The sequence below is a fragment of the Hyperoodon ampullatus genome (assembly GCF_949752795.1).
Source record: "Hyperoodon ampullatus genome assembly, chromosome: 6".
Lineage (NCBI taxonomy): Eukaryota > Metazoa > Chordata > Mammalia > Artiodactyla > Ziphiidae > Hyperoodon > Hyperoodon ampullatus.
Window position 1 is genome coordinate 89,335,365 of NC_136919.1, and position 26,204 is coordinate 89,361,568.

Consider the following 26,204-nt stretch of genomic DNA (forward strand, 5'->3'; position numbering starts at 1 on the left):
CTGCTCTGCAGTAGTTATTTCCACTATTTTATCTTCTAGATCACTTATCTGTTCTTCTGCCTCAGTTATTCTCCTATTGATCCCTTCTAGGGAATTCTAAATTTCATTTATTGTGTTGTTCATCACTGTTTGTTTGCTCTTTAGTTCTTCTAGGTCCTTGTTAAATGTTTCTTGTATTTTCTCCATTCTATTTCCAAGATTTTGGGTCATCTTTACTATCATTATTTGAATTCTTTTTCAGGTAGACTGCCTACTTCCTCTTCATTTTTTAGGTCTGGTTGGGTTTTGCCTTGCTCCTTCATCTGCTGTGTGTTTCTCTGTCTTCTCATTTTGATTAACTTACTGCGTTTGGGGTCTCCTTTTCGGAGGCTGCATGTTTGTAGTTCCCGTTGTTTTTGGTGTCTGTCCCCAGTGGCTAAGGTTTGTTCAGTGGATTATGTAGACTTCCTGGTGGAGGAGACTAGTGCCTGTGTTCTGGTGGATGAGGCTGGATGTTGTCTTTCTGGTAGGCAGATCCACGTTTGGTGGTGTGTTTTGGGGTGTCTGTGGTCTTCTTATGATTTTTGGCAGCCTCTGTGCTAATGGGTGGGGTTGTGTTCCTGTCTTCCTAGTTTTTTGGCATAGGGTGTCCTGCCCTGTAGCTTGCTGGTCATTGAGTGTAGCTGGGTTTTGGCCTTGAGATGGAGATATCTGGGAGATTTTCGCCGTTTGATATTACGTGGAGCTGGGAGGTCTCTTGTGGACCAGTGTCCTAAACTTGGCTCTCCCACCTCGGTGGCACAGCCCTGATGCCTGGTTGGAGCACCAAGAGCCTGTCCTCCACACGGCCAGGAAGGCATTCTGGGTGCTGGAGTAGGGAGTCCGCAGGTGCCGGGCTTCCAAACAGACAGCAAGAGACAAGAGTGGGGCACAGGGTTAAGGGTGGAGAGCCAGCAGGTGGAGTAAGGGCCAGGCAACTACAGTTTTTTCCCTGGTATCAGAGGAGTCTGTCCCAGAAGCTGGAAAATTTGGCTACAATGGGCGGTGTGGTGCTGGAGGGCGAGGAGAGCCTGCTTCCAAGTTCTGATAACATTTGTATGCAGAGTTCTGTGTGTATTTTCAAATTATATGTTTTTAACTCATTTAGGTAACTACCAAGGAGCATGGTAGCTGGATTGTGAAGTAACTGTTTACTATTTATGACTGTTCCTTTTTGCATTCCCACCAGCAGTGAATAAAAGTACCTGTTGCTCCATATCCTTGTCAGCATTTGATGTTTTCAGGGTTTCAGATTTTAGCCATTCTAATAGGTGTGTAGTGGTATCTCATTGTCATCTTAGTTTGCATGTCTTTAATGGCATATGATGTGGAGCATGTATGCGTATGATGTTGAGCATCTATTCATATGCTTATTTGCCATTTGTATATCCTCCTTAGTGAGGTGTATGTTCAGATTGTTCATCCATTTTTTCATTAGTTTTTTCTTATTGTTGAGTTTTAAGAGTTTTTTATATACTTTGGATACAAGTCTTTTATCAGATATGTGTTTTGCAAATATTTTCTCCAGTGTAACTTGTTTGTTTTCATTTTCTTAACAGTTTCTTTTGTAGAGCAGAAGTGTTTTATTTGATTTTAATGAAATTCAACTTATCAATTTTTCTCTCATGGATTTTTTTGGGGGGTGTTTTATCTAAAAACTCATTGCCAAGGTTATCTAGATTTTCTCCTGTGTAATCTTCTAAAGGTTTTATAGTTTCACATTTTCCATTTAGGTCTGTGATCTACTTTGAGAAATTTTTAAGATGTAATGTCTATATATAAATTCATATTTAACATTTGTTCTTTTTTGCTTTGTTTCATTTTGTTCTGTTTTGTTTTGCCTGTGGATGTCCAGCTGTTTCAGCACCATTTGTTGAAAAGTCTATTGTTTCTTTATTGGATTGCATTGGCTCATTTGTCAGATTAGTTGACTGTACTTGTGTGGTCTATTTCTGGGCTCTCTACTCTGTTCCATTGATCTATTTGTCTATTCTTGTGCCAGTACCACACTGTCTTGATTACTGTAGCTTTATATTAAGTCTTGAAGTAAAATAGTGTCAGCTCTCCAACTTTATTCATCTTCAATATTAGATGAAGAGAAAATTGGCAATTCTGGTTTTTTTCCCTTTCCATATAAGCTTGTTGGTGAGGTTTTTTATGTAAATTCAGTATACAACATAAAGAGTCTAAAGATTACTAATCAAAATGAAAGAATATACTTTTACTTTTCCATTTAAAAGAGTTAACATTATTATGATAATTTAAAAATAAAAATGATTTGTTTGCCGCAAACTCAAATGAGTTTTTTTTTTAAGAGCCGCTGTCTTATGAGCTGTGTTGCTAGGAAATGGTAAGTTTCTCTTTCTTGCTACTTGGAAGTCCCATTTGTCAGAGAGGGCAAAGAAGATAAAAGGAATTTCCAACACATACTATAGAATGTATAAAGTGGTGGGCCCTGTTATGTTTCCTACATTTTTCTTGAATGATATGGAAAATGGTACATTCCAAAGGCTAACATCTAGTAGTAAAGATAGGACTTTATTTCTTCTACAGATTAGGCACAAGGGAATTTGAGATACATCTTTCTCTAAAGTTCAAAGTCATTTGGGTCTTCTTCATGCGATACCTTTGACATTTTAGGTAAAAACTCAAGATTCTCTGAAGCGTCATAGTAACTTGGGCAATATCAGAGAACAAATGTCATGTGGACTATCTGTAATAGGAACAAAAATTGATTCAAATTTTTGAAAGTTAATAACTAGTCGATTAAATCATTCATTGTTTATTCTCTAAAATCTTCTATCAGTTCTTAGAGCCTTCTTTATTATTGCATTACCTGCCTAAATTCACAAAACTGCTCCCTTTCCTTCTTTCAGAGGATATCTCCCCAAATCTAATCTTGTTCTAAAAACATTTTGTAAGCAGCTTTTTTTATTTTTATTTTTTTTACATCTTTATTGGAGTATAATTTCTTAACAATGGTGTGTTAGTTTCTGCTGTATAACAAATTTAATCAGTTATACATATACATATGTTCCCATATGCCCTCCCTCTTGCATCTCCCTCCCACCCTCCCTATCCCACCCCTCCAGGCGGTCACAAAGCGCGGAGCTGATCTCCCTGAAGCAGCTTTTTTTAAACAGGCATGTTCTCTTTCCTTTGTGCCTGTGCAAACAGTATTGACTCTGTTAAACTTTGTAGGACAACTATGTGCATGTTAACTTGATCCTATATAATGGGACATTAAAAGCAAAATTTCAACAAGGAATAGCATAGCATAACAACCATTAATAGGAATGAGTACAATCAGTATGTCTTCAGTGGTAGTCCATGGTCTTGCTGTAGGCATTTGATCATTACATGGTGTTGTATTGGGTTTTCAATTATAGTTGATTGAAAAGTATCAACAGACCTTTACACTCACACACACAGACACACACACACACACATATACAGTGTAAAACTGATTTTCTTCCCCCCATGACCTATCTCAGCAGGGAACATCCTTCATTGCTCATTCTTCTCATTTTCTAAAGAATGTGAGTCCCACCCAGTGGAAGTTCTGTTTTGGAATGACTCATCTCTTTCAATTACATTACCAGCATTTCCACTTTGTTCCAGTTACAAGATGCAGTCCCCAGAATAATGTAATGCCCTCCTGCTAATTGCCAAGGCAAATAGAGGAACTGCTACAACTCTTCAAATGCTTTTCATTTTACATGTTGATTTCTCGCTTCCCACTTGGGAAAGGTGTGTTTGGCTCTAACTGCTTTTGATCTAAAGGTTCTGTAGTCTGACCTACTTTCATTTTTCTTACTGCTGACATATATTTTATTTTCTTTACTTACCAAAAAGTAACAGAAAAGGTAATCAGCATGCATTTAGGTCATTGTCAGTGTCCCAGTTACATTTGCATTTTTCTGCTTAAAATCTAATGCTGCCTTTGAATGATTTAAGATATTTGGACAAGGGGAAAAATAACCCTTCCTTCCCATAAATCCAGAGTGAAAACAAAGAGAATACGTAATCCATCTGCCTTGATTCAGGACCATGCAAGTTACAACAGCTGCAGTCATAGATTTTGTCTGGCTCCCAGAAATCATCCCTTTAGGACCAGAATCCAGGTAAGGCAGGGAGCCTCCCATTTCCCCGAAGCACTAGAGGCTTTGAAGGACCCAGCGGACAGAAGCCTACCTTTTTGATTACCGAGTTTCAAGGCAGAGTGTGATCTTCCTCCTACGTAGGAGAGATGACATCCAACAGAGGAATCCCAAAGCTCTGTCTCACTCTGTTACTGTGGGGAATAGCACAAGAATTATGCGTCAAGGGTCATTTACATATGTCGAGAATCAGAATGAGATTGGTAAAGACCTGCTAAATGATTAAGTTGCAGTAAGGACACTGAACCTAAGAAGGCAAAATTGTGCCACATATCAGGACATTTGGGACAGATACTGGAGACAGACAGGAACCACGGTGATGAGTTTAGTAATTTAAGGGCTCCAGAGAGTGGTAGGAGCTCATCTGTGCCACCAGTTAGAGGGCCTCACATCAATTTCTCAGTTCTGGTTTTCTTTTACTCTTCAAGGATTCAGAGTGCCACATTTCCCAAACTGCATTCTACTTCACGATAGTTGCTAGTAAGGCTAATGCCTGTTTCTGTGGTCAAATAAGGTCGAGGAATGCTGGTTTACAGAAAGTTTATTTTCTTGTTTTGTTGTTAATTTACAGTTTCTCTGAGTATTTAATGTGAAAATGTATGTTGTAACTCTCCAAAAGAGAGGAAAAGTATTAGATATGTTTTAAACCTATTGATCAAGGAATCTCTTTATGGAATACCGCTGTTTTTGTTTTGTTTTGTTTTCATTTTTATTGGAGTATAGTTGATCTACAATGTTGTGTTAGTTTCAGGTGTACGACAGAGTGAATCAGTTATATATATATGTCCATTTTTTTTCAAATTCTTTTCCCAGATAGGTTAACACTTCTTAGTTTTTGCTGAAATAACATGTACATATGATTACAAAATCAGATATTGCAAATGAAATGGTCATGACAGTCACAGTCTCTGACCCCCATTTCTGGTCAATATATATTCCTTCTCCAATAGGAAACTTCCTTTAACCAAGTCTCTTTTAAGATTTTCTGTTGATCATTGGTAATTTTAGATTTACAGAAGCATTACAAGGATAGCACAGAGAGATTTCACATAACCTTTTATCTAGCCCCCCACAATGTTAACATCTTATATGACCATGGTGCACTTATCAAAATAAAGAAACTAACCCTAATACAATTGATTAAATGAGAGATTTTATTTTTCTCCTGGTGTATTCTTTTTCTATTCCATGATCTAATCATAGACACCATATTTGTATTTAGTCGACTTTTCTCCTGACTCTCCTCCAATCTATGAGTGTTTCTTAGTCTTCCTTCTCTTTTGTAATCTCAAAACTTTCAAAGAGTAGTGGTCAGGTTTTTGTCTGATGTTTTATCACCGTTGTACTGAAGTTATAGATTTGGGGGAAGAATACCACAGAGCTACCTTTCTCATCATATCAGGGGTACATGATATCAACATGACTTATTACTGGTGATGTTAATGTGGATCACTTGGATAAGGGGCCATCAGCAAGGTTTCTCCACTGTAAATTGCCATTTTTCCCTTTCCATGTGCTGTTCAATAGAAGTGAGTCACTGAATGCAGCCATACTCAAAGGTAGATGACTTAAGCTCCAATTTCTGCTGTCAGGGGTTTCAAAAAGTTGTGGATGTATGCAAAAGTCACCACAAAATATAATAAATTTTTTGGAGGAAGATACTTTAAGACTATGCAAATATTGCCTTAAAGATTCTCCTACTAATTTAGACTTTGTCAGTGGATCTTGCCTGCAGATCCACTGTGGTATTCTTTTTTCTTTAATTTAATTTTTATTGGAGTATAGTTGCTTTACAACGTTATGTTAGTTTCTACTGTATAGCAAAATGAATCAACCATTCATATATATATGTATATATGTGTGTGTGTGTGTGTGTGTATATATATATATATATATATATATATATATATATATCCCATCCCTTTTGGACTTCCTTCCCATTCAGGTCACCATGGTGCATTAAGTAGAGTTCCCTGTGCTGTACAGTATGTTCTCATTAGTTATCTATTTTATACATAGTATCAATAGTGTATATGTGTCAATGCCAATCTCTCAATTCCTCCCACACCCCCCCTTGTTATCGATACATTTGTTCTCTACCTCTGTGTCTCTATTTCTGCTTTGCAAATAGGATCATCCATACCATTTTTCTAGATTCCACATATATGTGTTAATATATGATATTTGTTTTTCTGTTTCTGACTTACTTCACTTCCCTTATTCCCTCCACATTTATAAATTAGAATTCTTTTGTAAGGGAGACTCGTTCCCTCTCTTCTATTTAGTCATTTATGTATGTATATAGCTACGTATGTATCTATTCAAACATTATTTATGTCAGTATTGGCTCATGGATATTTATTTCTTTCTTTGAGTTATAATCCAATAATATAATTTATTTTCTCACTTAAACTGTTCCAGTTTTAACCATTCGCAGCTTTTTCAGGTTAACTCTTATGTCCTTTTGACATGCCCCATCTTTTTTTTTTAGGACTTTTTTACTTTCTGGCACTACAAGATGGTCCAAACTCACTTTTCCTACGCCAGCCCAAGGTTTCTCTGGCTCCTTTTATTAAAGGATGGTATTTAGAAACAAATATCTGGGCACTAGGTGTACTCATTGTGAATGAAGTATCATGGCTTGTAGCCTCTTTCAGTGGACAAAGCTAGGAAATAAAGTATATATACTAATCCATGTGTATACACATATCTAAATTTTTTTTTACCTATCTGTATATGTGTATGTGTGTGTGTGCACATGTGTGTGCACTTATAAACACGAGTTCATGCTAATATCTTAAACTCTAATCTGTCACTATAGGTTTCTTCCTATAGCATTTCCAACTTGCTTATTTGTAAATTCTTTTTCTGACAGTGAAAGTGACTGGGGTCTCATCTACAATGTACTTACTTATTTATTCACTCTAGTATACCATTATAGTAGTTTCAGAATTGGTAAATTATATTCCTGTAAGAAACAAATTTATAAAGTATAATATAGTTTTGTGTACAGTTCTTTTTTTCCTTCAGGCTTAGTAAATCTAACCTTACTGTTTTTCAGAATTATTTAGCTTCTTTCTTCCCCATGCCCTTCAATGCCATTCAATTTTATGCCATACAAATTAATGTACAGTGCTATGGGCTGTGGCAAAGTCATGTATCCACCATCACAGTACCATGTGGAAGAGTCACACTGCCCTAAAAATTGCCTTGTGCTACCCATTTGCAGTCTGCCTCTTGCCCATTCCCAATTTCTGGCAACTACTGACCTGTTTTCTATCCCTATAGTTTTGCCTTTTCCAGAATGTTCTATAATTTAAATCGTACAATATGTAGACTTTTGGATCTGGCTTTTTTCACTTAGCAAAATACATTTTTAATTCATCCATATTGTTGAGTGAATTAATAGTTTATTTCTTTTTATTGCTGAATTATATTCCATTGTATGGGTGCACCCATATAAACAGTGTGTTTGTATGTTTACCAAAGGACATCTGGGTTGTTTCCAGTTTTGACAGTTATGAATACAGGTTTTTGTATGAAGATAAAATTATAATTCAGTTGAGAGTGTGACTTCTTAGTCATATGGTAAGTGTGTGTTTATAAGAAATTGCCAAACTTTTCCAAAATGGCTGTACCATTTTGCATTTCCATTAGCAATGAAAGAGAGTTCCTGTTGTTCCTCATTGTCTCTAGTACTTGCTATTTTAGGGTTATTTTTTGTGGGGGAGGGGTGGTTTTATTTTTAATTTTAACTATTCTAAGAGTTATGTACTTGTATTTTATTGTAGTTTTAATTTGTATTTTGCTAAAAAAAAATAACCAGTAAAGCTGCCTGGGCATAGAGTATTCTTTTATGGAAGATTAATTACTTATTCAACTTATTTAATAAATAGAGGACTATTCAGGTTATCTCTTTCCTCTTAACTGAGTTTTCATAGTTTGTTTCTTTCAATGAATTGGTCCATTTTACTGTAGAATTTATGGGCAAAGGATATATTCTTTGTAGTCTCTTGTTATCCTTTTAATCTGTGTCGGTAGTGATATCCCCTCTTTCTTTTCTCCTACTGCTCTTTTGTGTCTCCTCTCTTTTATTTCTTGGTCAGTCTGGCTAGAGATTAGTTCATTTTAATAATTTTCTCAAGAAGCAGCTTTGGGTTTCATTCATTTTCTCTGTTGTTTTTTCTGTTTTCAGTTTCATTTATTTCTCTGCTAATCTTTATATTATTTACTTCCTTCTGCTGTTTTTGGTTTAATTTCTCTTTTTTCTCTAGTTTCTTAAATTGGTAACTTAAGTTACTGATTTTTAGATTTTTAAAAATTTTCTAATATAGCATTTAATTCTGTAAGTTGCCCTCTGAGCACTGTTTTATTTGTATCATACCAATTTTTATATATTTTATTTCCATTTTAATTTAGTGCAAAATATATTTCAAAGGTTTCCCTTTTGACTTCTTATTTGACCCATGGATAATTTAGAATTATATTGCTTAATTTTAAAATACTTTTGAACTTCTTCTCTATGTTCTTGATATTGATTTCATGTTTAATTTTGTTATGGACCAAGATATTTTGTATTATTTAAATTATTTTAAATTTGTTAAGATTTCCTTTATGTCTAAGGATGTAGTTTTTCTTACTGAATGTTTCATGTGCACTTGAGAAGAATGTGTATTCTGCTTTTGTTAGGTGAAGGATTCCATAAATGTCAAATAAGTTACATTGGTTGATAGTGTTGTTCTAGTCATCTATAGCCTTAATTATTTCCTGCCAACTTCTTCTATTAATTATTGAGACAAGAGTGTTGAAGTGTCCAACTACAGTTATGGATTGTCTGTTTCTTCTTTAAGATCCATCAGTTTTTGCCTCATGTGTTTTGAAGCTCTGTTGTTAGGTGCAAATAGATTTAGTATTTGTAGTGCTTCTCGAAATACTGCCCTTTTTATCATTATGTGATGTCTCTTTATATCCCTGGTAATATTTCTTGTTCTAAAGTCTTCTTTGCTTGAAATTAGCTACTCCACCTCTCTTTTAGTTAGCATTTGTGTAGTATACTTTTCTCTATCCTTTAAACTATTTATGTTTTCATATTTAAAGTGAATTTTTGTAGATAACGTATTAACTATGTTGTGGTTGTTATAGTCTTGATTTTTTAAATCCATTCTCACAACTTCTGTCTTATAAATGGTTTGTTTAGATCATCACATTAAAGCATTATTGCTTTAACATCTCTACTCCTTTTTTCCTTTTTCTTGTTCTCTTGCATTAAGTGAGGATCTTTATGATTTCATTTTATCTCCTGATTTATTACTTATATCTATTTCTACCTCCTTTCTAAATCTAGCTGTACATTTATTTTTACATTCACAATGCCAACAACATTGTGTTTAAAAATCATAATTCTGAAACAGTCTCTTATACTTTGCCCATAGGTTGGGCCTAAATTTTATATTTACAACACAATGGCTGTGTAATATTATTCAGTGGAGAATCATAAATTGTGCTATGATTACATTTCCTTCCTTTCAATTTAAATACATAATTCCCCTACACTACTCAAAGAAAAATGGACAAAAGGTTTCCCATTCTTACCTGCCAGTAACTCTTCAAAAGCATGCTGCATTTTGTTTTATATTTGAACCATGCCTTTCTCAAGCCATTTTATTCATTGTTTACAATGTTTTTTATGATGTTCTTTCTTTCTTTGCATGAAGGTGACACATAAGCAATATTTACCATATTCTTTATCTTTCCAATGTTTACATCCTTTTTCTACTGGTAGAATCCATTCAGCTATTTTCCTTGAAGCCCACTCATTTCCTGTTGCATGACTTTTTTGCATAGTATGCTATTCTTTCTTAAGTATCTATCTCTTTTTCCTTTGCTCTCTGCCTTTTTCATATTTTAAATTGATTTCACTGATTCATTGTTAAAGAGTCCTCTGTTCTCCTGCTCAAATTTGGATTGATTTCTTCCTAGGTCTATTGGGGAATCCCTTACTGCTCTCCTAGTCTGTAATAACTGTTTCTTGGATCCTATAACTTCCTCGTTCTAGGGTTACCTTTTTGCTAGAACACATCTTTAAGTACCCTCATAGGAAAGTGTGCTTTGGAAGGAGTAAGGGTCAACTTTGTATCTTTTACATTTCTGAAAATTGTCTTTACTCTGATCTAAAAATACACAAACAAACAAACAAAAAAACCTAATGATTTGAATAAGTAGAGATAAACTTAGAAATAATTTTTCCATTACAAATTAAAAGGCATTGCTCCAGTTTTGTCATTGAGAGTTTTTATACTCTGATTTTTGATTCTTTGAGGTGATCAGTTTTTGCTCTCTGGAAGCTTATATGATCTTTATTTTTTCCCGTACTGAAATTCCACATTGATGTGTCTAGGTATAAGTTCTATTGCAAGTACCTTACTTGGCCCTGAGGCCTTTCTTTCCCAAACTACAGACAGATGTTGTATCTCTTGGGTTGACCTTAAATATATTTTCCTTTCTTCCACATTTTATGGTTATTTGTCTTTTTGTTATATATTTTAGGGTAATTTACTTACTCTATCTCTAATGGCATTTTATTTTAGCAGCATGTTTTTAGTTTTTAAAATCTCTTATTATGTAATTATTCCAGTTTTATAGCATTTCTTTGATTTGGAGGTTCGTATCTTCTCAATTTTCTTGAGTACAGTAACAAGAGGGGCATTTATTTTTAGTTATTCTTAGTTGTTTGTTTCCTCATTTGTTCATTTTTGTGTTCTAAGTCAAGGATCAGTTTCCTATTGGTTTATGATCTGTAATTTTTCTGTTTTAGGCTGTTCTCAAATGTTTGATTAAAGTTGATTACTTAGTTAAACATAAGAATAAGGCAATAGGAAGATTGGCTGAGAGTCCTGTATTATTGAGACAAGTTTTATAACTTCCAGTGTTAATTTCAAGATAAGTAAGGTAGGATGGGTTCTGCAAGTAGTAGAAAATAAAGGATTTTATTCTGCAGCACAATTATTCACAGTAGCTGCTTCAAAAATCATCCAAGATCATTTGTTCAACTCATTTGGGATGAAAACTGTCTGAGGTTCATTTGGTCTAAGATATAAAGTCCTGGCTGTCATCCCTCTGTAACTCAATATGGGGTGGTTTACTGTTCTGTATAGACTTCTGATTAATTATCCCCTGTGGTTTTAGGTCCATCTTTCATTCATGCCCTATTGTACTTGCAAATTTGTGTTAGGAGCTTCATCAACGTTCTGCTAGGGAAAGTCAGCTGCCTTACTCTTGGAGACTTTTGTCTGTATATTTTAGGCTCTGGTTTCTATTTCTTAGCTTTATCAGTTGAAAATTCCATCCTTTTTCCATTGTCTGGAAATTTGATGGAATTTCTTTTCCTATATTATGCCCATTCCCTTCCTTATTGTTTTAGGTTTATACCAGTTTTTTTCTGTTTTTTGTTTTGTTTTGTTTTTTAGTTTTATTGTACTGGGATTTTGTGAGGTAGAAGGGATAAATGCATTTATTCAGTCTGCTAACTTGGTCTGCTCAATAAGCTTTTGCAACAAGTATAAACATTCTCAAAAAAAAAAAAAAAAGGTTGGGGAAGACACTGATACCTGCAAAAAATGATGTGAGGGAAAAACAAACAACATTTTACTGGGAGTTCAGGAGACAAGAGATCTAATCCCAACTTGGCTGGAGAAATCACTAGTTCCTAATTGCTTGCTTTTTCCCTTAACCACCCCCTCCCACCCCCGCCGCCATAACTAGAACTTCATTAGAATCTCTTCATTTGGGCTATATGGGTGAATTCTCTTTCCTCTCTGGATCATGGCTGATATAATTGGTGACTAAACATCTTTTAAAAGCAAGATTCCAGCAAGATTCATCTCAGATTCATCAATGAAATGTAAACAGAGTAAGAATAATTATATGATCAATATTTAGAATAAAGTAATGATTAAACAGTGTATGCATACTGAACAACTACTTTACTCTCAGCACTGAGCCAAAGTCTACAATGCCCAGAAAGTAGTTTCAGAATTGCTAGCCTATACCACTGTGAAAAAACAAACCTGCATTCTTATAGTTCTTTGTTTTGGGGGCTGGGAATGGAAAGTCAAAACATTGTGCTTAAAAATCACTTGCTTTCACCAAATGTAAAGTAGATAGCGAGTGGGAAGTAGCTGTAGCCGCATAGCACAAGGAGATCAACTCCGGGCTTTGTGACCACCTAAAGGGGTGGGAGGGAGACGCAAGAGGGAGGGGATATGGGGATATATGTATATGTATAGCTCATTCACTTTGTTATACAGCAGAAACTAACACAACATTGTAAAGCAATTATACTCCAATAAAGATGTTTAAAAAAATAAAAATTAAAAAAATAGAGAAGAAAAAAAATCACTTGCTTTTTTCTTTTTTCTCCTTTGGTGTGGTTATGTCATTCATAGAAAATACAGTTAGAGTTTTTTTTTTTACAAAAAAAAAAACAGGGCTTCCCTGGTGGCGCAGTGGTTGAGAGTCCGCCTGCCAATGCAGGGGACACGGGTTCGTGCCCCGGTCCGGGAAGATCCCACATGCCGCGGAGTGGCTGGGTCCGTGAGCCATGGCCACTGAACCTGCGCGTCCGGAGCCTGTGCTCCACAATGGGAGAGGCCACAACAGTGAGAGGCCCGCGTACTGCCAAAAAAAAAAACAAACAAAAAAAAAAACTGTTCCATTTTATGTTTTCTCTCATCCTTGTTCATTTACAGTAAGTTAGTTAATTTTTTAACATTAACATGATTCCATTAATTCACCACCTAAAATTATATTCAGGGAAATGTTACCCCATATCCCTTTCACCCCATTCCTACTTATTCCTTCTAACAATCACATTAGAGTTGACCATTGAACAACACCGGGGTTAGGGGCTAGGGGTTCAGACCCACCGTGCAGTCAAAAATCCAAATATAACTTATAGTCAGCCCTCCTTATCCGTGGTTCCTCCGCACCACTGACTGAACCAACTGTCAATTTTGTAGTACAGTAGTACTTACTATAGAAAATAAAATCCACCTATAAGTGGGCGCATGCAGGTCAAATCCATGTTTTTCAAGGTTCGGTGGTAGTTTCTGCTCCAGTCTGTTTCTTTTTGCAAAAATAAGTAGATAGGTAGATGTATATTTATTTATTTCTAACACAAAAAGAAACAGCATATATCTCCTTTGCTCTTTAATCTTTTTGCTTACCAATATATCTTGGAAGTTACTTTATATCAGTTCAGATAGATCTTTTTCATTCTCTTTTATGGCTGAATATTATTCTATTTGGGGGATAAACCATAGCTTATTCAACTAATGTTAGGTATTTAAGACATTCCCACTAGTTTGCAATTGTAAATAATGCTGCAAATAATAATTTTGTTCATATGTGTTTTTGTGTTGTTGGAGAAGTATCTTCAGGGTAAATTTATAGGAATGAACTACTGGGTTAAAAAGTAAACATATATATAGTTTCTTTAGTAATTTATAAATATTCCTTCATATTACATCCCCACCAGCAATGCATGAGAGTTCCAGTTCTCCCACAGATGCACTTATAGGGGATAAGTGGTATCTCAATGTAGTTTTTTTTTTTTTTTAGAAGATGTTGGGGGTAGGAGTTTATTAATTAATTTATTTATTTTTGCTGTGTTGCGTCTTTGTTTCTGTGTGAGGGCTTTCTCTAGTTGTGGCAAGTGGGGGCCACTCTTCATCGCGGTGCACGGGCCTCTCACTATGGTGGCCTCTCTTGTTGTGGAGCACAGGCTCCAGACGTGCAGGCTCAGTAGTTGTGGCTCACAGGCCCAGTCGCTCCACGGCATGTGGGATCCTCCCAGACCAGGGCTCGAACCCGTGTCCCCTGCATTAGCAGACAGATTCTCAACCACTGCGCCACCAGGGAAGCCCTCAATGTAGTTTTAATTTGTATTTATATTGTTATAAGTGACGAGACTTTCTTTAAGAAAGATTGTTACTTAGAAGTTGCTCACATCTTCTTAGTCTGAACTTACATGGCCATACCTAGGTGCAAAGGAGGCTGGGAAATATATTGTCTAGCTTGGTAGCCACGAATCCAGCCAAATCTTGGTCAGGTGTGGGATCAATGACTAGAGGTAAGAAAAGTATTAGAGGATAACAAGAGCTAATTGGCAGTCTCTCTGACACGTTAACTTACTAGTAGCCAGAGGTCTATTATTTATATATATGTATATTATACTTCTAAGGAGTTGTTTATAAAGTAATCACTTGGGCTATTCCTATTTAGTAAACATTCACTTGGTAACACTTTTTAAAACACATGGATAAGACGTAATAACTGCCTTGCCAAAAGATGACAGTTTGGTGGTTAAAATTATAATATAGCTCAGAAGCATTATGATAAGATTAAGTAGAAGATTCTAAGAAAACACATAAAAATTATATTTAAACCAGTTTGGGGAGGTTAGAGAAGACCTTCCTGAAGAAGTAGAGTTTAAGTAGAAACATTAAAAGTTGTTTTCAGGGAAAGAAACAGGTGGGGAAAGTAGGAATGGAGGCTCTCTGGGAGAAGGATCTGAATGTTCAAAGACCTGGAGCTGAGAAAGAGAGAGCATAGTTCAGTAAGTGTCAACCACTGTGTGCAGCAAGGGAAGAAGTGAGAGACAGCCTGGGGAGAGATCTGGGGCAGATCACCATGACCTTCTGGGCTTTGCCAAGAAGCTTGTATTTTATCATCCTATGTAGGACAATGGAGAGCCATTGAAGGATTGTAAGCATGAGATAGACAAGTCAAATTCGTGATTTAGAAAGATCATTTCATACAGAGGATGCACTGTAGAGGGGCAAGACTAGGCTAGGGATACGAGAGAGAGAGAGAGAGAGAGAGAGAGAGAGAGAGCAGTTTACAAAAGCATGATTTCTATCCCTCTTACTAATGGCTACCAAAGATTCTTAGGTTAATTATGAGTGAATTGTATGAAATCAGAGTTCTTCTAAAACAAGGTAAGGGACATCATGTTGGGGAGGGGGATTGGAGTGATTTTCTGCTACTACTTTCATAGACATGCAAAATTCTGTATCAATGTCCTATTTCTGTGATGCGTATACCAACAAAATGGAGGAGAAGAATGTGTTTGGGGTCAAATATAAGATTATTTAAAATATAATATTATTTAAAAATATCATTCCTATCCCCAGAGCACTCAAAATAACAGAATCCAATGGAAAAAGGAAAATTTCAGGCTCTAATGTAACTTCATTAAAGGAATCTAACAAAGGGCAACTATCTTATTGCAATGTGGACTTAAATCAACTGATCTGTCTTATGGTGTGAATTTTAATTAAGACCAAATGTATATTCTCAAGATAAGTGGAGGATTTCAGCAATTATCTAGTTATTCTAGGCGTATTAGCTTCTTTTCTTGAAAACATATAGTTTATCATGACAAAAGTATGGGCTTATTTCTTACATTACCTGATAATTGCCTCACTTTCCTTTTTCATTTGGTATCTGCTGATATAACCTCAAAGTCCTTCATAAAGCTCAGAAGTTAATAACATCAAAGTCTTTTCTTTGAAATTCATAGCTGCTATATTTATAAGCATAGCCCATTATTCACTGGTTCTTCTGAGGAAAAAAAAAAAGAAGGGGGGACATGGCTTACTGTCCTCAGAAGCTGACTTAGGCTTGTAGTCTCTCAGGGGCAATTTGAATCCCCCCCACAAAAAAGAAAGTTCAAACATTCCTTATCCTGAGTGTTGTAAGTAATTACTTATTTCTGTTTTCCAAATAGTCAACCATCTCTAGCCCCTTTACCCTTTAATCTGCAGCAATGTGACATAAACGGTATATGGTAAACCCACACCACTTAGAATTACTCCCCAAACACATTTGCAAGGGAGAATCATTGCTTTACATGATGTCAGGAAACCAGAGTTTAACCTTTCTAAAAATTGATAAAGAGAGCAATTTTTAATAAGTTAATCTACACTTCCTCCAGTAATGAGGTAACTAAGGTTCAAACTATAGTATACCAAGAAAGGTAGGAGCCAGAAGTTCTTGTACAGTTTTTCTAAAGTTAAAACAATACACTAAAATTCTTAAAATCCAGTCTTATGGATTACATATTAGTTGGGCTGAAACTTTAAAACTGCATCTCTAATTCTAAAAGTTATCATTTCACAGCAGTTTTATACACAGAGCATTTTGACTGTTTCAGATATCTTTCTTCTTCATGTGTTTCTACAGGTTTAGAGGTGTGTGTGCTAGGGCAGGGTGCAGGGAGGTTGGAGTAATTTGTATTCTAGAGGATGGTAGAGGTGATTCCTCTGATTTTATCATGCTGGAAGAGTCAGTGGCTTGAACACTGCCTACAAGTGAAGATTTTTAGATGTTTGTGCAATGTACAGCATGTGTTTATGTTTTTGAAATGTTTTATTTTATTGGTCAATTGATTGGTGATGCTAGGGTGGTTTGAATCAGCAGCAACTGATTGTTGGACTCCCATTAGTAATTCAGGTGCAACAAGAAAAGAATACTTATGCTCTTCAGTAAATTCCCACTTAAATGTTTGATGAGTTCACATATGATTGAATCCTCTTTCAAGGTTACAATGAGACTGGTCAATCACCGCTAAATCTTTAACATCAATTGTAGTATCAAATATCCATGTGCTGCTCTACAATTCTCAGCCTCTCTTGCAGTTAGATTGGGGCCGGATGATTGTGCTGAAGCCAATAAATGTGGGTGGAAGTAATGAAAGCTACTTCCAGGCCTGGAGTTAAAGAAAAAATCCATATGATTTTCTGAGCCCCTCTTCTCTTGCCAGAGTGTATTGTTTATGGATCTTGTGCAAAAAATTACTATGGAACTTCTTGGCTTAAGCAGTCTTCATTTCTGTGGATCAGGAATTTAGGTGTAACTTAGCTGGGTGCCTCTGGATCAGAGTATCTCAGAAGATTATGTTCAAGATTTCAGCAGGGTGTGCAGTTATCTCAAGGCACAACTTGGGGAGGATCTGCTTCCAAGTTCACTCACGTGTCTGATGGCAGGACTCTGAGCATCACTGAACCTTGGCTGGAGAACCAGTTCTTTGTTATGTAGGCCTCTCCATAGGACTACCCACGTGATGGCAGCTTGTTTCTTCCAGAGTGAGGACTCCAAGAGAGTGGGTAGAGAGAGAGAACAGGATGAGCAAGACAGACGTTACAGTCTTTTTATAACCTAATCTCAGAAGTGACATCCTATGCAGTTTATTAGAATTGAGTACTTAGATTCAGCTCACACTCAAAGGAAGGGGATTACACAAGGGTGTGAATATCTCAAGATGGGGATCACTGGGATCCATTCTAGAGCCTGTTTACCACATGGTGATCCTCAAGGCCGTGTACTTCAGATGGTGTAACTACATGATGGAAGCCTGAAGGAAGCACCACTTTTACACCAGGAACATCAACCTTCCATAAGGGAGCTGCTTGCAGAAAGAGAATCCCTGAATTCCTCAGGAGTCCCTCCTCCAAAGAGCAACTGGGAAGGCTGTGCAGGTGCAGATATACCTACTGAGAAGATAGAAGACTTACTTTCATCATCTGAATCAAATCCAAAGAATGACATTTCTTTTGTGCAAGGTTTCTTATACATAAAAGTGAAAATTATTCCTATTCAACATTTTTATTTAAAGAATTAAGAGGGAAAAGTGAATCCCACTCACAGTAGAATCAAAATTAAAAAGTACTTGGAAATAAATTCAGCAAGGAGGTGAAAGATATTTACACTGAAAACTATAAAGCATTAATGCAAGAGATTGAAGAAGACATAAATAAATGGAAAGATAGTCTCTGCTTATGTATTGGAAGAATTAAAATGTCCATACCACCCAAAGAAATTTGCAAACTCAGTGCAATCCCTGTTAAAATTCCAATGGCGGACTTCCCTGGTGGTGCAGTGGTTGAGAGTCCGCCTGCCGATGCAGGGGACACGGGTTCGTGCCCCGGTCCGGGAAGATCCCACATGCCGCGGAGCGGCCAGCCCCGTGAGCCATGGCCGCTGAGCCTGCGTGTCCAGAGCCTGTGCTCCACAGCAGGAGAGGCCACAGCAGTGAGAGGCCCGCGTACTGCAAAAAAAAAAAAAAAAAAAATTCCAATGGCATTTTTTCAAAAAAAGAGGAATCCCAAATTTCACATGAAACCACAAAAGATCCTGAATGTGTAAGGAATTTGTACAACTCAATAGCAAAAAAAAATCAAACAATCCAATTAAAAATGAGCAAAGGTCCCGAATAGACATTTTTCCAAAGATGACATACAAATGGCCAACAGCTACATGAAAATGTGCTCAAAACCCCTAACCATCAGGGAAATGCAAATCAAAACCACAAATCAAAACCTCATACCTGTTAGGATGTCTTTTATCAAAAAGGCAAGAGAATAAATGCTGGGAAGAATGTGGAGAAAAGAGAGTCCTTGTGCACTGTTGGTGGAATGTGTATTAGTACAGCCACTATGAAAAATGGTATGGAGACTCCTCAAGAAACTAAAAATAGAACTATCATATGATCCAGCAATCCCACTTTTGAGTATATATCCAAAAGAAGTGAAATCACCATCTTAAAAGATATCTGTACTCCTGTGTTCCTTGCAGCATTATTCACAATACCCAAGGTATGGAAATACCCTAAGTATTGGTTGATGAAAGAAAGGATAAAGAAAATGTGCCATATATAGCTACATTGCCCTATAGCTATATATGCAATGGAATATTATTTAGCCTTAAAAAGAAGGAAATCCTGCCAGTGTGACAACATGGATGAACCCAGAAGGGATTGTGCTAAATGACTAAAAGCCAGAGAGAAAAATACAAGTAACACATGGTATGATTTAGATGTAGAATCTTAAAAAAAAAAAAATTGAACTCATAGAAACAGACAGTGGAGTGGTGGTTGCAAAGGGCTAGGGTGTGTGGCAAATAGGGAGAGGCTGGTAAAAGGATACGAAGTTTCAGTTGTAGGAAGAATAAGGTCTGAGGATCTAATGTATAACATGGTGACTATAGCTGATAGGACTATTGTATAATTGGAATTTGCTAAGTAGAACTTTAGTATTCTCACACAAAAAGGCAAACGTGAGTTGATAACGATGGGAATCCTTTCACAATGTATATGTACATCAAATCATCACGTTGTATGCTTTAAATATATTACAATATTATTTGTCAACTATACTTCAATAAAGCTGAAAAAAAGATGGAAGCAGCCTAGATTCTCAATTCTCTGCTAGTTGGGAAAATGTGAAGGAAATCTCCCCACTCTACATCAGATTGTGATATGAGCAAGTAATAAACTGTTGCATTAAGCACCTGACAGTTCAGAATTCATTTGTTTCAGGAGCATTATTTGAGATTAGCTTGACTAATGCATCAGCTTTCATATCCTGGTTCCCTAAGTATGTTTATTCTTTTACAAAACATTTTTTCCCAAAAGCCAGTTCCCATTTTGATCATCATCATGATCATTAACAAACTAGTATTGTATTTATGATTTGTGTTGGTCTTTTTGTAAGTGCTGAGGGTAAAAAGGGGCAACAAGTTATATTTCTTCTATTAGATCAGAAAGTTCATGGCATGGGCTGGGATGTATTTATTCATTTATTTGTTCAAAACTATTAACTTTATATGCATTTTTATATACTCTACCTTTATTCTTCTATACCCTATAGTACTTAGAGTAGGTGAAAATTAACTTTATTAAATGAATGTACTTAGAATCCAAGGAAATATTTTTGTTATCTTTGCCCCCATCCTTATTTCTGTTTATCATTTATCTCCTACTCAGCCTTAGGGTTTTTGTTTAGGAAACCCTAAACCAAATTTTTCAAGGAAGTTTTCTGCAAACTGCCAAAACTGAGATGTGCTTCCAGAGTGCCCTGGGCTATTTCCTCTTGTAGCCCTTATCACACTCTATGGCAATAGCCTATTTGCCCATATGACATCTCTATAGAGTGGAAACTAGTGACTTGGAAGCATTCCTGTTTTCCCAGCACTTAGTATATAGTACATAGAACATAGCGCATAGTAGGGACACAGTCATTCTCTAATAGAAGTATAAATGAATCAATAACATGAATAGTAGAGACATTAAAGCTTCCAGGAAAGCTTTTGTATTTCAAAGATGAGGACATTGAAACACCCCAAATCTGACCAATTGATGATTTACTTGATCAGGCTAAAGAGATGTATCTTTGCTGATCAATCAGGGTGAATAAAGGGCGTTCATACCTCTATAATCCAAGCAATAGGGGAGGCAGGCTGAATGAGAGTAGAGTGATAGATATTAGCTATTAAGTAGCATTGATTCAAAAGATGAAAGCCAAAACAATAACAACATGGGGCATTGTGCTGTGCAAGACAGAATAAATATGCGTGTGGAGATGTTCACCTGGGAAGAAATACTTCCCATCTTATGGTGGAAAAGATATTTCTGAATTTAAAAGCTTTGTTTGTACAGGCACAATGTTTGGGGGATTTATGTAAAATGTCCACAACAGGCAAATCCATAGAGACAGAAAGTAGATTCACAGTTGTCAGGGCATGGGAGAAGGGAATGAGGAATGACTGCTAACAGGTATGGGGTTTTTGAGGGGGAGGATAATGAAAATGTTCTGCAATTAGATAGTTCTGATGGCTGTGCTACCTTGTGAATATAAATACCAGTCAATTATACTCTTAAAATGGTGAATTTTATGGTATGTGAATATATCTCAATACAAAAAAATCATTGAAGCACAAGATAATAGGGAGTAAATAAACAATACAAGTTTCTAATGTTATTCTAAAATATTTTATAGTTTTTATGTTGTAAAAATGAAAATACCCAAGTTAATACTAGAGACTAAAATGTCTCTGGCAACCACTCTAATAGTTAAACTAGTTTTAGCAAGCTCTGGATTATTTGCTATAATATTATCATCTCTTTTCAGGCCTGGATTTTTAAATTATATCTGGTCTTCAGAAATGGATACTTGGAGGAAATGTGCACATAATATTTTATTATAATTGGTTATTTTTCGAAGATAGATGTTAGTTGGTTCTCCTTTATCCTAAACTTTTTCTCCTATCCTGCCTTTCAACCACTGAGAATTGCTTTTTTGAAAAGAAAAGTATTTTGTGGTATCTCCCTTTATTTTCTCTTCTCTTTGGAATATTAAGTTTTTAAAAATGGATTTTTGCTACACAATGTTAAGCACAATCATTTAAGGTGAGTTTCAAGATTCTATGAAATCTCCAGTCACTCACAAAGATGAGAGGCCTCTGTGACCCATTTATTAAACGTCCCTACTATCACCTGAGGAAACTTAGTTCTTCTTTTCCTTTATTTTTTAAAATAAATAAATAAATTTATTTATTTATTTATTTTTGGCTGTGCTGGGTCTTCGTTGCTGCACGTGGGCTTTCTCTAGTTGCAGCGAGCGGGAGCTACTCTAAATTGCGGTGCGTGGGCTTCCCATTGCGGTGTTGTTGAGGAGCATGGGCTCTAGGTGCCCTGGCTTCAGTAGTTGTGGCACGTGGGCTCAGTAGTTGTGGTGCACTGGCTTAGTTGCTCCGTGGCATGTGGGATCTTCCTGGACCAGGGCTCAAACCCATGTCCCCTGCACTGGCAGGTGGATTCTTAACCACTGTGCCACCAGGGAAGTCCCTCCTCTTCCTTTAAATCTTTGGAACCTGGAGCTACAAACAGAAATTCTATTAAAATATGTTGCGAAAACAATTCATCTTTTACAACATAGAATCAAACGTAAAATACACTTCAGGAGGAAGATTGAGAGTGCAGTTTGTGAATTTCATCAACTGTTCCCATTACAAGAGACAGAGGAGCTAGGATGTCAAACAAAAACCCACTGACTACAACTAAAACAAAACTAGGTGATAAAGTATCCCCATGAACCCCTAAATATGAGCAGGTAGGAAAAAAAGGAGCATCACAGCATCTATAAAGTCAGCATAATATCAGCATCTGTATGGGAGGGAACCCAAGGGAAGTATACAGGGTGCTGACGGACATAAGAATGCAAGAACCCCAACATAACTAGCAGATATCCCCTGGAAGTTGCAGCTAGCTAATTTAATACCAGCAGTTGAAAGTGGGAGGGATTTTGGGGGTACAATTCACAGTATATGTAACATTAAAGAAACTAGCAAAAGCATCAACTAAAAACCCTATAGTATTGAATTGGAATTGGAAAAATCAGCATAAACTCAAGATGTATTTTATCTTTAGATAATATGCTTTCTAGATCTGCTTCCTGAAAAGACCTGAAAAGAAATACTGAGCAACTCTATAACAATGAACCTCCTCAAATTTTTTACTCCAAATAACACTTTTCACAAAAGAAAACAAGTCACATCAGAGAAATGTCTAACTCCATGTTCAGAGAAGGAAATATACAAAATAAGCCTGGAAATATACAAAATAAGCCCAGTTGGGTAGCAAGGAAGTGATCCAGGACCACTGTGTCAAAAGGACTTGGGAACCAACCTGAGGAAGCTCCTACTGAGCAAAGATGGGGCAATTTAAGTGTCAGTAAACACAATAACTGCAGTGAAATGAAACATATCAAATATGTTGCAATTGGTGAGTTCAAAGAAAGAAAGAAGAGCAAGAGAGAGAGGAAGGAGGGAAGAAAGGAAGGAAGAAAAGGGAAAGTAACTAATTGCTAGTAAACCAACTTATTATTTGGGGAAAAAGTTGAATGTGAAATCCATATATATCAGGGTATTTATCAGTGCTGTGATAAACCTTTGTTTTATAGGAATTGCTATTGAAAATATTCAGTAGCTAAAACCACTAAAGTAAGCACTAGAACATTTGACTACGAATTAGTTAGAAAGAAAATTCCATTACTCATTTTTTCCCTCAAACACTGCTGGTACTGGCCTGGATCTGGAAAACCGACTTCTAGTCTTATCTCCCATTGAATATCTGTGTGAACCTAAACAAACCACCTATTGATCTGTGCTATGCAAACAAGTGGAGGGCTCACCAACACAATAAATCAGCCTCTAGTTTAATAAGTAAGTTTTATTTGTACTCCATCCCACCAAAAACTGGGGGAAAAATAAAAATTGAGTTAGCAACAATTAAACTAAAAGTAGGGATTATGATAGTTTTGTTCATTGCTATATTCCTAATTTTTCATCACAAATGCCTGGTACATAATAGATACCCTAAAAGCTGTGAATGAATAAAAGGATGGAAGGATGGATGGATGAATGAATTTTATATAAGTGGATTCCATGTATCTGTAAGTAAATCCCAATATAGTCAGCTTAGACTGTGAATGTTTATATCTAAATTGCAATAATTTTCAGGCTACAGTTGCATTTCTCTACTGTCTAGGTTAGTGGTTCTCAAAGTTTAGCCTCCATAAGAATCACCCAGAACGCTTGTAAATAGACAGATTTCTAAGCCCCACACCAAATTCTTGGATTTGTCTTTCAAGCAAGCTCTCAGGTTATGCTAATGCTGCCAGTCTATGGAACACACTTTGAGTAGCATTGGGAAAGCCAGATTTTGTCACCAACCATCCACCATCAGAATTATTTGGAGAACTTTTTAAATATTCAGATTTCCATGACTCTCCTGATACCTACTAAATCAGGATTTCTGAGAGTGAGTCTCAGAAATATGAATTTTAAGAAACTCTTTGAGTCATTCTTATGTACACTCAAGTTTGAAAATGGCCTAGACTAGTGCTGTCCAATAGAACCCTCTGAGATGATGGAAATGTTCCATATCTGCTCTGTCCAGCACAGTAGCCATTAGCCACATGCAGCTATGGAGCACTTGAAATGTGGCTACTCTGACTGAGAAACTAAATTTTTATTTTACTTTATTTTAATTAATTTAAATGTACATGTAAATTGCCACTTGGGGCTAGCGGTTACCATATTAGAATACGAAGGCCTAGATTTTCAAACTTACCTTCTTAAAACTAGAGTTTCCTTCAGTCATGGCAGAAGGGGAGACCCAGATGTTCCTAGGATCCTACTCTTTTCTGCTAGAGCAAACCCCCCTTGGTTACCTTGGGCTTTCATTTTATGTTATGGTCCCTCAACCAACTGGAGTCCATGCCCCTGTAGGGACAGCCCTAAAGCTCCTGTGAAAGATAAATCAAAGTGCTCTGACAAATTTTCAAATGAATGGCACGTAGGTTAATGGAATAATTATTTATCTGCCAAACAATTATGCTTTGAGTCAATTTAACGCAGCTTCTCAAGGGATACCCAATATGCTCACCAACTTATTATCTCATTAATCCTTATAACGACTTTGTGAGCAGGAAAAAGGACTCAAGTTATTATCCCCATTTCACACACAGAAAAACTGACTCTCAAAGGAAGAGAGTGACTTCTGAAATCTCCCCAGCAACTCCCTTATGGGAAGTTATCATTATTTTTTGTATTTGTCATTCTCTGTAAGTAATTAAGGTTCCTATACTCACGGACACCTCAGTAATGCTTTAAAAAGCAATTTACTTTCTTTGGCACTTAACTATTCATGAAGATGGAACTTGGGCCCTGAGTAAAATGAGACAGACCCAAACTGGACTCAGACATCCTAGGGCTTCCAGAGTTTCATGGCATAACCCATGGGCTGCCGAATGAATGAATGAATGAATGAAAAATAGATAGAATATTTATTTATTTAGCAGAGAGATGTCCAAATAGGCATAACAATATACATACTAATACATACTAACAACGTACTTACTAATTACATTTTTTTTTACATTTTTACATCTTTTCTTTTAAGAATCACAGTAGGGGTAGGAAGATTGTTTTGGGTAGCATAGAAGATGGGAGACTGGAGATGGGATAATAAGAGTCTCTGTCTCCAAATGACAAATTTCAGGTCCTCCCCAGGTGATTCAGTTTCATAGCAAGATCTATGCCTGGGGCACCATCCTCAACTAGATAGATTGAGACAAGACCATAGGCCATCGAAGTCAAAGGCATGAAATACTAATTAGATACAAGTAGCTCAAGGAGACTCGAAAATGCTGTCAGAGTCCAAAATTTGCAAAGCCAGCTGCAGTTTCACTTTGCTTTATACAATGTCATTTGAGTTACCTACACAAAACCTAAAGGAATGTAAAACAGAGATCTCATGGACAGGTTTGCCCTGCTGGGAGGAGGGAGAACTCCCGGTTGCCTGCTCGCTTTCTTTAAAGCAGAGGTTCCTCTCGATAAGAGGTAGGGAGGGCAGATTCTGGTGGACGTTGGTGGGCAGGGAAGGGGAGAAGAGAGGGAGATGAGTGCCTGAAATTGGGATGGTGGCCCTGTGTTTAAAATGGAGAACACCTCCAAGAAGAGGGGCCCTGGGTAGACTTTATTCACTTAATAGACTTTAAGTGCCTGAGGACACAGTACAAACTCGTATCACATTATCAGACAGGCCCCCTCACGGCATCAGTGTCGGCAGAGGCTCATGAATATGTAAATACTATATGTATCTTGGAAACATGCTTGACAAGAGAATAGCTAAAATGAACTGATTCTAGTTATAAGCCCATCAGCCTGCCATTCTTTATGTTTGAACAGGCAGGCTATTGCTAGGTGACAGATCATTAAGGCTATCTACTCAGTCAGCGGAAATGAAGAAATAATTTGTTCCTAATAACCTTCAGATGACCTCCCAGGCAAAAGGGAGTCTTTAAAGTGCTGTCTCTGCCGATATATGTCAGGCGGTGCGTGGGGTTCTTCTGGCCCTGCAGTCAGAGCGGGGCGGCTGGTGAAACAGATTAATAAACACCTACTGACAGGGACATATCAGGAAAAGATCTCATCACCTGCCATTATTGGGTCGATGAATAATTCAGAGCTCTCCATCAGAGCTGGGAATTTCAGGCTGTGCGGAGATCTACATCCACAGGGAGGGGGGAAGCCTGAAGACACTGATTCCCAGCATGAAATGGGGGCCTAGGAGCTGTACTTCTGTCCCAGACTGTGCAGGCACCGGGAAGGGGTGGGGGGCTGTGG